General features: G+C 39.7%; 1 protein-coding gene and 2 pseudogenes across 5 annotated transcripts in view; 2 read left to right on the top strand and 1 right to left on the bottom strand.

Moving 5' to 3' along the window:
* The window catches only part of CDKL5 (cyclin dependent kinase like 5), a 187,525-nt gene that overhangs the window by 72,484 nt on the left and 102,902 nt on the right, over positions 1-12,139 (top strand). The gene's annotated exons all lie outside the window — the stretch shown is intronic.
* LOC308608886 (actin-related protein 2/3 complex subunit 1A-like) lies at positions 3,230-4,381 on the bottom strand (annotated as a pseudogene). Its single transcript has one exon. The product of its transcript is annotated as an actin-related protein 2/3 complex subunit 1A-like (transcript).
* On the top strand, positions 10,871-11,871 carry LOC308609223 (gap junction alpha-1 protein-like; annotated as a pseudogene). Its single transcript has one exon. The product of its transcript is annotated as a gap junction alpha-1 protein-like (transcript).

Genomic DNA, 12,139 nt, shown 5'->3' with positions numbered 1-12,139 from the left:
TGAGGTTCATCCATGTAGCCTGTATCATTACTTCATTCCTTTTTTATGACTGAGTCATATTCTGTTGTATGGACATATCACATTTTGTTTATCCATTTATCTGTGGATGGACATTTGGGTTGTTTTCACCTTTTGATTATCGTGAATAGTGTTGCTGTGAACATTTGTGGTCAAGTTTTGTTTGAGTCCCCGTTTTCAGTTCTTTTGGGGTATATAGCAAGAAGTGGAAATGCTAGCTAGGTATATGGTAATTCTGTGTTTAACTTTTTTGAGGAACCACAAAACTGTTTTCCTCAGTGACTGCACCACTTTACATTCTTGCCAGCACTGTACAAAGGTTCCAATTTCTTCACATCCTCGCCAACACTTGTTTCCTTATTTTATTTTATTGTAGCCATCCTAGTTGATGTAAAATGGTATCATTTTGTGGTTTTGATTTGCATGACACTAATGATTAGTGATGTTGGACATCTTTTCATGTGCTCTTGGCTATTTGTATGTCTTTGGAGAAATGTCTAGTCAAGTCCTTTGCCCATTTTTTGATTAGGTTATTTCAACCATTTGTTGAAAGGACTTCTTTCTCCATTGGATTGCCTCTGCTTCTTTATCAAAGATCAGCTGTGTTTGTGTTGAGTCTAGTTTTGGGTTCTATGTTCTGTTTCATTGATCTGTGTGTCTGTTCTTCACCAATATCATACTGTCTTGATTTACTGTAGCTTTGTAGTAAGTCTTAAAGTCAGGTAGTGTCAGTCCTCCAATTTTGTTGTTCTTTTTCAGTATTGTGTTGGCTATTCCAGGTCTTTTGCCTTTCTATTTTACCTTTTAAATCAGTTTGTTGATATCCACAAAATAGCTTGCTAGGATTGGGATCGCACTGAATCTGTAGATCAAGTTGAGAATTGACATCTTAACAATATTGTGTGTTCTAATCAATGACCACAGAATATGTCTCCATTTGATTTTTTTCTCTTTGATTTCTTTCAACAAAGTTATTTAGTTTTTCACATACATATCTTACAATTGTTTTGTTAGATTTATACCTAAGTACTTTTTTTCTTTTGGTGATAGTATAAATGGTACTGTTTTTAATTTTTAAATTCCAGTTGTTCCTTGCTGGTATATAGGAAAGTGATTGACTTTTGTATATTAGCTTTGTATCCTGTGACCTTGCTAGAATTGCGTATTAGTTCCAGTGTTTTTAGGGGGGTAAATTCTTTGGGATTTTCTTCATAATCAGTCATGTCATCTGTGAACAAAATAGTTTTACTTCTTCTTTCCCAATCTGTATACCTTTTACTTCCTTTACTTGTCTTGTATTAGTTATGACTTCCAGTACAATGTTTAATACAGATGGTGAGAGAGGACATTCTTGTCTGGTTCCTGAGCTTAGTGGGAAGGCATGCAGTTTCTTACCATTAAATACGATGTTAACTGCAGGTTTCTTGTAGAGGTTCTTTATCAAGTTGAGGAAGTTCTCTCTATTCTTAGATTGCTAAGAGTATTTATCACAAATGGGTATTGGGTTTTGTCAAATGCTTTTCTGTATCACTTGGTATGATCATGTGGTGTTTTTACTTTCATATGTTGATTATGAATTGAATTTAGGATGTTGAACCAGCCTTGCATACCTGGGATAAATCCCACGTAGTTGAGATGTGTATTTCTTTTTATACATTGCTGGATTTGATTTGATAATATTGGTTGAGGATTTCTACATCTGTGTTCATGTAGTTTGCCTTTCTTTAATGTCTTTGTCTAGTTTTGGTATTGGTAGTACCCTAATGTGTCCTCATAGAGTAAGCTTTGAAGTGTTTCTCTACTTCTGCTTTCTGGAAGAGATTGTAGAGAATTTCTTCCTTAATTTCTTCCTTAAATGTTTGGTAGAATTCACCAGTGAAACCGTCTAGGTATGGGACTTTCTTTCTGGGAAGTTTATTAATTATAGTTTGAGTTTCTTCCATAGATAAAGGCCTATTCAGATTATCTATTATTCCTTGTGTAAATTTTGTATCTTTTAAGGAATTGGTCCACTTATCTAAGTTATAAAATGTGAAGGCATAGATTTGTTCATAATATTCTTTTATTATCCTTTTAATGTCCACGTGGTTGGTAATGATGACACTTCTTTCATTTCTGATATTAATAATTTGTGTCTTCGCTCATTTTTTCTTGGTTATCCTGGCTAGAGGTTTATCAATTTTGTCAGTCTTTGCAGAGAACCATCTTTTGTTTCCATTGATTTTTTTCACTACTGAGTTCCTGTTTTCAATTTCATTGATTACTGCTATAATTTTTATTGTTCTATCCTTTTATCCATTTGCTTTAGTCTTAAGTTGTCCTTCTTTGCCTTATATCCTAAGGTAGAAGCTTAGGTTATTGATTTTAAGTTTGTTTTCTTTTCTAATATATGCCTTCAGTGCTATAAACTTTTCTCTAAGCCCTGCTTTTGCTACATCATACAAATTTTGATTTGTATTTTCATTTTCATTTAGTTCAAAATATTTTAAAAGTCCTCTTTAGATTTCCTCTTTGACCTATGTATTATTTAGAAATGTGTTGTTTAATGGCAAAATATTTTGAGATTTTTCCATCTATCTTTTTGTTATTGTTTTCTAGGTTAATTCCATTGTGGTGTGAGAAAATACTTTGTATGATTTTTATTCTTTAAAATTTGCTAATTTGTGTTTTGTGGTACAGAATTTGATCTATCTCGATGAATATTCCACGTGAGCTTGAGAACATGTATTCTGCTGCTGTTGGATGAAGTATTATGTAAATGGCAGGTAGATTTAGTTGCTTGATGGTGCTATTCAATTCACCTATCTTTATTCTCTCTTTTTTTTTGCCTACTGAAAGGGGGTGTTGAAGTCTCCAACTATAATAGTGGATTTGTCTGTTTCTCTTTGCAGGTCTATTGCCTCATATATTTTGTTTTGTTTTTTTTGTTCAGTATTTTTATTTAATTTTTTAACAGACAATTTATATACCTCCCCCACCCCTTCCTTTAAGTTAGTGTGACAATTTTCCATAATAAGCTACTTAAAGAGAAGCTTTGGTCAAGAATGGAATGAAATAGCAAAAGAAAAAAACAAAAAAAAACCCACCCCAAATCACTGCTGCTTTTAAAAAACCAACACTTTCACCAATTACACTCAAACAAAACACACAGCAAGGTTTGCGCCATATGCGTTTTCAGTGTTTCCTGGAGGCTGGCTCTCCTCCCCATCATGTGAATGGCGGAGTTGCTCGGTGCAGCCTGTCTGTCCTCATGCTGGATCTGGGAGGCTCGCTCAGCTTCACAGTATCCAAAGGCCCTGGATAGAAGACTCTAAGGTCTTGAAATCCCAAATGGTCATGGCTCTGTCAATGCCAGTAGTGCAAAATTTGCGACAGTCTTGCTTGTCCATCTCATAAATAGACACTCGAGTGATGCTGTTGTGGTGCAGCATCTCCAGGGCTGTGTTTCAGTCCTTGGTCGTGGCCCACTTGTCCATGTTGCGGAAGTGCTCCATGGCCGACATGTTGTGCTGGATGCTCTGTTTCGGGATGTCTAGGTTGGAGACGAAGGTCAAGCAGCCACGGTTGTCGTAGTTAAAGAGCATGGGGCAGCAGTCATGGCCAGCAGCCACAACGCTGTTCTCCGAGCCGAACGACACACTCAGGAGGGGCAGGAACTCTGTCTTCAGAGTTGAGACCTGCACGCTTTTTGAGGCATCAACAACAGACACGGTGCCGTCGTGGCTGACCCAGGCCAGGCGGCTCCCGCTGGCGAAGAAGCTGACCCCGTTCACCCAGCCGCCAGTGCCACTGCCACCATACTCTGACATCAGCTGACCAAAAGGCATCTTGCTGCCCCAGGGTGTACTGGCGACCGTGGAGCGAATGGGCTTTTTTATGTGCTTGCTTACCCACCAGTCATTTTCTGACTCGAAGTAACAAACATAAATGAGTCGTGCTCTGCTGCCCACAGCAAATTTGTTCTCTAGCGGGGACCACTTGACAAAAGTGGCTGCACAGTTAATTCTCAGGATCGCCAGGGTCGGCTTCCAGACTCCACCTTTCTGACCCCAGACATAGGCATTGTGGTCAGCCCCACAAGTGACAATGCAGTCACTCTTGGGAGCCCAGTCGATACCTGTGATGTGTCCGTTGTGCTCCTTGAATTCATGAGCTTTCACCCACTGGCTCCCGTTCTTCTTATAGATGTGGACTTCATGGTTATTGGGGCTAAGGGCAATCTGGGTACGATCCCTGTTCCAGGCATGGCAGGTGATTGGCTCTAGTAAAAACTGATGCAGGGACATTATTCTTAGTGTTTTCGAAGGATAGACAGCTGGGAGTCGGGACCGTCCGGATGGGCTCGGAGCGTTGAATTCGCAGACTCTGGTCAGTGGACACCAACAGGCTCTGGCGGACGCGGGCAGAGGACCGAGGCCCAGAGGGAGCCCCTTATATATTTTGATGCTGTCTTGTGTGGTGCATACATATTAAGGATTGTTATGCTTTCTTGGAGAGTGTATCATTTTCTAATGCCCCTCTTTATCCCTGATGATTTTTCTCATTCTGAAGTCTACTTTGTCTAAAACTGATATAGCTATTCCAGCTTTCTTTTGATTAATATTAACATGGTATATCTTTCTTTATCCCTTTGCTTTGAACCTAGATGTATCTTTATATTTAATGTGAGTTTTTAAAATCTACTCTGACAATCTCTTTTAATTGGTATATTTAGGCCATTCACATTTAAAGTGAGTATCAATATACTTGGATTAATATGAACCATGTTTGTAACTTTTCTGTTTGTTATACTTCTTCTTTTTTTTTTTTTTTTTTTTTTTTTGCTGTATGCAGGCCTCTCACTGTTGTGGCCTCTCCCGTTGCAGAGCACAGGCTCCAGGCGTGCAGGCTCAGCAGCCATGGCTCATGGGCCTAGACGCTCCGTGGCATGTGGGATCTTCCCAGACCGGGGCACGAACCTGTGTCCCCTGCATCGGCAGGCAGACTCTCAACCACTGCGCCACCAGGGAAGCCCTACTTCTTTTTTTTTAAACAATAACAGGTCCCGTTTTTCTACCTTCCCTGGTTTCAGTTGACCATTTTGTATGATTCTGTTTTCTCTCGTCTTAGCATATCCATCACATTTCTTTTTTTTTTTTTAATTTTATTTATTTATTTATTTATTTATGGCTCTGTTGACTCTTCGTTTCTGTGCAGGGGCTTTCTCTAGTTGCGGCAAGTGGGGGCCACTCCTCATCGCGGTGTGCAGGCCTCTGACTATCGCGGCCTTTCTTGTTGCAGAGCACAGGCTCCAGACGCGCAGGCTCAGTAACTGTGGCTCACGGGGCTAGTTGCTCCGCGGTATGTGGGATCTTCCCAGACCAGGGCTCGAACCCGTGTCCCCTGCATCGGCAGGCAGATTCTCAACCACTGCGCCACCAGGGAAGCCCCATCACATTTCTTTAAAGAAGCGTTTTTAGTTGTTGCTCTGGAGTTTACAGTGTATATTTACAACTTATCTTCTAAGTCCACTACCGGATAACTCTACTCTGCTTCTCAGATAGTACAGGTACCTTTCATTTTACTTATCCATTTGCTATAATTAGCAAATACGCTATTACTATTATTACTTAGAACAGTTATCTATTAAGAATAAGAAAAATAGATTTTATTTTACCTTCATTTATTCCTTCTCCAATGGTCTTTCTTTCTTTGTGTAGATCTGACTTTCTGGCCTATATCGTTTTCTTTCTCTGAAGAACTTTTTAAAACAGTTTTTACTAGGCAGGTCTGCTGGTGACAAATTCCCTCAGTTTTTGTTTATCTGAGAAAGTTTTTATTTCTCCTTCAATTTTGAAGGATAATTTCACTGAATACCTTCTAGGTTGCTGTTTTTTTTTCTTTCAACACTAAATATTTCACTTCATGGCTTCTGACAAGAAGTCAAATGTACTTCTTATCCTTGTTCTCTATAAGTAAGGTGTTTTTTTCCCCTCTGGCTTCTTTCATGATTTTCTCTTTGTGTTTGGTTTTCTGTAGTTTGAATACGATATGTTTAGGTGTAGAGTTTTTGGGTATTTATCTTTCTTGGTGTGCTCTGAGCTTCCTGGATGTGTGATTTGGTGTCTGTCATTAATTTTAGAAGATTCTCAGTCATTATTCCTTCAAATATTTTTTCTCTTTTGTCTCATTCTTCTTCTGGTATTCCAGTGACACCTTTTGTAATTGTCCCATAGTTCTTGGATATTCTTTTCTCCTTTTTAAAATTCTTTTTTCTGTTTCCATTTTAATTTGGGAAGTTTCTCTTGACATATCTTTAAGTTCACTGATTCTTTCCTTGGCCATGTCCAGTCTACTGATGAGCCCATTAAAGGTATTATTCATTTTTGTTATGGTGTTTTTGATTTTTAGCATTTCCTTTTAATTCTTCCTTAGAGTTATATACTTACATTACCTGTCTGTTCTTGCATGTTGTCTACCTTTTCCATTAGAGTGCTTACCATAGTAATCATAGTTGTTTTAAATTCCCTGTCTGAAATTATCCCTGGTAATCCCCAAACCTGTGCCATATCTAAGTCTTGTTCTGATGCTTGCTTAATCTCCTCACACTCTGTTTTCCCTTGCCTTTTAGCATACTTTTTAGTGTTTTTTAAAAGCCAGGTAGGATATATTGGATAATAGAAATGGAGGTAAATAGGCCTGTGGTATAAGGTTTCATGTTAATTTGGCTAGGAGCTAGACTGTGTTTAATGTTTGTTGTAGGTGTAGATGCCAGAGGCTTCAGTTTCCTCCAGTGTCTTTATTTTTAAAATTTTCTCCCCCATTATCTTTGGGTTTCCCTAAGAAGTCCTTTTTAAATAGAGTCTGTTTCTTGCAACTCTTTCTGTTGTAATCCACTGTTATTGGATTACTGTGGAACCTTGGTGACGTGGTGGTAGAGTGTGGGGAAGGGCAAGTGTTTTATAATCTTAGGACCAAGTCTTAGTCTTTTGGTGGGCCTGAGCCCTGGACTGCAACCTTCAGAAGTATTTCTTAGCCTTCCCCCAACCCCTGCTTCCTTTAGGTGAAACAAGTCTAGAGAAGTCTGTGTTGGCTAATTTCCCCTCTCCCAGGACAGTACAGAAGGCTCTGGTATATTTTCCCTTGGAGTGTTGGCCTTTGCTATGGAGAACCTTCTGGGTTTATTTCAAAACTGTTACTTTTTCCCATGGGTGTATTTCAAAATCGTCACTTCTCTCTTCCTCTTACCCAAAAAGGGAGGAGATTGTTTTTGTATCTTCACAGTCAGAACCTGGTGAGGTTCCTGGAGGTAAAGCCATGAGAGTATAGAGGCTCTCCTAAGATTGGACCCCCAGGGGTTCTTACTCACAAGCCTTCGTCAAAATTACGATTTAAGTTTTCTTACTAGTGTATTAACTCCAGCACCTTCTGCTCCAGGTAAGCTGATCTTGGATGTGATTCTCTGTATTTGCCTGTTTCTCCAGATTCAAGAGTTCAGTTTGCCCTGTGTCCTCAATTCTCTGATAAGCCTAATAAAAGTTGCTGATTGGCAGTTTGTTCAGGGTTTTTTTTTTGTTGTAAGGACAGGAGTGACAGTATCCAAGCACTTTATGTGTTGGAGCTGATCCTGAAATCTTATATTTATATTTTCAAATAGGAAATACCTTGTCCAGTTTAAAAATAATGTTCAACAAGAGGCTTTTAACTTGCCTATGAGCCATTTGCTTAGCTAGATCAGTTATTTTCATCCCTTTGAATGTCGGATCTGTATATTTTCAAAGTGCTTAGTAAGAACTTTTTCCAGGCAAAATATTTGAAAAAGTTGAGAACTTTAATGTAGTTCTAGAAAATTGCTAATAACTTTATCCTAAAGTAACTAGAATTATCGACCCCCCCGTCCCCTGCACTATTTTTTGTTTTGTCAGATACCTTTAACCATGCTAAAGTAGTTTCAGGGATTATTTTCTTTAACCTTCATTTGTTGTTATTTTACCCCACTTGTTTTTGAAGAAATAACTCAATTTTTAAAGGCATTTTGAAATCTCTGGAGACTAAGCATTGGTTAAATTTGAAAAACTAATGAGAATAAATGCCCAACTCATGCTGCAAATGGTCTATTTTCGATTAACCTTGATGAATGTATTAATCATAAACTATACATCTTGGTGATTTTAGCTTAATAGGATTACTTTCAGAATCTGTGTGATAGAGGACAGTTTGGCTAAAATGTGTTATTTAAGCAACTGAGAAAGCACTGTGTGTACTTTTAAGCCTTATAATTTGATTACTTGGTAAAAAATTGCATTTTGGGAGGCTTCAGTTCTTATCCTTGGAGAACAGTTGTAACCAATTTTGGGTAGATGAGACATTGTAAATTGTATTAACCTTGTCCCCCCTTTTTAGGTTTCATTTTAAGTTTTATTTTTCTTACTGAATCTACTGTGAGGAACAGCCATTACACCAAGAAACAAATAAGCTGTATGGTATTTAAGATTGCTTATTAGTAGGCAAATTCATATTATTTTTACTTTAAGAAATATTTTCCTCTTTTAATTTTCCTGATTGTTTAAAATGAATATCTACCTTTGGGAATTAAATTTTTTAAAGTGGGAGAATTAAAATATAAATATTATGAATGTTATCTTAATATACTAAATAAAGTTTGTTTTAAAAATGATGAGTCAGTGCTGTATTGAGATAATTTGGTTGAAAATAATTATTTTCGCCATGTAATAATCAGTTAGCTGTGGTCCTCCGTTTTAAAGTAAGATCTGTTTGTTTGGCATGCTCTGAATTAGAGGCAGAAACTTTTCCCTAGGCTTTTTGCTCAGAGACGTTTCTTATAAAGAAAGAGTGCTGTCAGGAGGAAATGGAGAAAGAATAGAAGGTCTTCAGTAGTGGCACAGCAGGTGTATGTTGTGCCCCATGCCAGGTTCCACCCACTCTCAACAGATTGGTGGATGGTATCAGAGTTGCTCCTCCTGAGATTTTTTTTTTTAAAGCTCTTGAGAAGAAACCCACAAGAATGAACACAGTGTGTCAGCATTTTAGTCTTAACAAAAAAGCTTCCATGTGCTAACAATTCAAATGAAGATAATGGTCCACATTCAGTAAGTAAGTATTTAAATTGAGGCCCCTGTTGGCAGAGACCTGACTTCAGTTCTCAGATAAGGAGAGAGTAGCAGCTCTTCTTTTTCAGTCCTGATCTTGCTACTACTCCCTGCTAACTGGAATGGCAGCTACCCTTGCAAAATGCCCCTTTATTCACCACAGCATTCAGGACCACAGCACTAGTATAGCTTGCATATTTCCCTCTCCAGAGACTCTCAGGATCGGACCCATGATTCTTTTCTTTTTTTTTTTAATTAATTAATTTTTTAAATTTTTATCTTTGGCTGCATTGGGTCTTCATTGCTGTGAGCAGGCTTTCTCTGGTTGCAGCGATCAGGGGCTACTCTTCATTGCAGTGCGTGGGCTCTAGGCACACGGGCTTTGGTAGTTGTGGCACACGGGCTTAGTTGCTCTGCGGCACGTGGGATCATCCTGGACCAGGGATCGAACCTGTGTCCCCTGCATTGGCAGGCGGATTCTTAACCACTGCGCCACTGGGGAAGTCCAGACCCATGATTCTTGACATCCTCTTTTACTTTCTGTCACCACCGAAACTCGCTGGCCGTCCATTAGCCCAGAACCCTTGTCTCTGTACTGATCTGTACATCCCTCTATCACATCCTGGTTCCTCCCACAACCCTCCCACTGTCCCCTAGAGCTCCCGAACTGCCATTAATAATTTCTCCAATGGCCTCAATCTTGCCCCAGCCTCACAGTGTAATTTCACTTTCTGCCTCTGGGATTCTCTGCTCCTGCCAAGCAGGTGCCTGAGGTAGCCCCCTCTGGCACCATTCTGCTACCTCTGCCTACTACCTGGTAACCATGCTGCCTGCTTTTGAGCTAGCTCCTTGAGTACAGTGAGTCCTTCACTCTTCAGATTTTTGCCCATGCTGCTGCTTCACATGCAGCGGTTTTTCCAGTCTTTGCTTGGCTGACTCTATACATTCTAATCTGGGTTTCCTTGTGGTAATCTCTGTTGGTGCCTATTTGTTTCCTTCTTGGCACTTATTTAAATTTGCAATTGTATATTCACTTACTCACTTAGCCTTTTTCATTGATTCTAAGATATACATTTCCCCCCACATTTCTGAAATTGGGGCACATCTTACCCTGGATACCTTGATTGCTTTCCGAATGTTAAATAAAATAATGGTTTATCTTACAATTAATTGTAATTAAAAAATCAATAAAATACTGTGCTTTTGATTATCTGTTCCTCTATTTGATTGTGAGTTCCAAAGGAATCACAGTAGGAGCCAGTGCCTAGTACAGTACCTGGCACCTAGTAGGCACTCCATAAATAATGCTTGGATGAATATCATTATCTGTTTGGGAGATGATGGCCCTGATATGTCTGAAAATGAATCAGTCAGTATATGCATGTAAATTTTTAATTCAGTGTCTGTGTTTGAGTTTTTAATCTTTGGAGATTGCCTTATTCTGGAATTGAAGATACTTAAATGTGTCTATTTTGTTCCCCTATTTATGTAAATTGTCCCATTATCAATATATGTACATCCTTATTTAAGAGTATTTACTCACCATGTATGAAAAATGAATCCACATAAGCTTTTATCAGGTATCAGCAATTGCCTTTCATTAGGGGGAAGAAGGAGGAAGGTACCAAAGAGTAGCAGACTTGTAAGGTTTAGACAGTTTTGAGTGCTTGAACTTGCTTTTTCGTTTTACTTCGTCCTCTAAGGAGTGCAGTCACTTGGCGTGCCTACTTCACTTTTAAGGGAAAGAACAGCGAACAGGCAGCATGAGTGACTGGCGTGCCTTAGGCCAACTCCTCGACAGGGTTCAAGCTTACTCCACAGCTGGAGGGAAGGTGTGGCTCTCAGTCCTTTTCATTTTCTGAATCCTGCTACTGGGGACAGCAGTTGAGTCAACCTGGGATGATGAGTAGTTTGCCTTTTGTTGTAACACTCGACAGCCTAGTTGTGAAAACGTCTGCTACGATGAGTCCTTCCCAATCTCTCACGTGTGCTTCTGGGTCCTGCAGATTGTATTTGCATCTGTCCCCACACTTCTGTACCTAGCACACGCGATCTATGTGATGCGAAAGGATGAGAAGTTGAACAAGAAAGAGGAGCAACTCAAAGTTGCCCCAACCGATGGTGCCAGTGTGGAGGTGCACTTGGAGGAAATTGAAATCAAGAAGTTCAAGTATGACATTGAAGAACATGGCAAGGTGGAAATGAGGGGGGGCTTGCTGTGAACCTATACCATCTGTTTCTTCTTCAAGACAGTCTTTGAGGTGGCTTTCCTGCTGAGCCAGTGATACATCTATGGCTTCCACCTGAATGCGGTTTACACTTGCAAATGAGACCCCTGCCGCGTCAGGTGGACTGCTTCCTCTCTCGCCCCACAGAGAAAAGCATCTTCATCCTCTTCATGCCGCTGGTGTCCTTGGTGTCTCTTGCCTTGAATATCATAGAGCTTTTCTTTGTCTTTCTCAAGAGGATTAAAGACCATGTGAAGAATCCAGAGCGTGAGCCTTACCACAATACATCTGGTCTGCCAAGCCCCTCCATTGGCTCCTTATCAACTGTTGCTCTCTCCACCATGTCCCTTCACAGGGACAAGCTGGTTCCTGGAGACAGAAACAGTTCTTCCTGCGATAGTTACAGCAAACAAGGAAGTGAGCAGAGCCCTGCTAATTACAGCACATAGCAAGTTCGAATGGGACAGGCAGGAAGCACCGTTTCTAACTCACATACACAGCCTTTTGATTTCCCTGTTGACAAGCGGAATTCTTAAAAAAATCTAGCTACTGGACACTGGCCATTGCAGCCCAGCAGCAGTTCTGCAGATCCAGCAGTCATGCCAGCAGCAGTGTAAATGACCTAGAAATCTACACACGTGGTTGAAAGCATTAGAATTCTGCTCAATTGTTAAAGAAAAGGAAAGTGCAATAGACAGTGTACTTTTGTTTTAGTGGAGGTGGTATTCAACAACCTCAGTGGTGAGGCCTAGCAGATACAAAGACATTAGACTACCACGGTTCTTTGGAGGTGTCTGGGATAGA

Source organism: Mesoplodon bidens, assembly GCF_964165515.1.
Source record: "Mesoplodon bidens genome assembly, chromosome: X".
Classification (NCBI taxonomy): domain Eukaryota; kingdom Metazoa; phylum Chordata; class Mammalia; order Artiodactyla; family Ziphiidae; genus Mesoplodon; species Mesoplodon bidens.
Note: the sequence above shows the minus strand (reverse complement) of the source record. Positions and strands in the feature narration are given on the sequence as shown.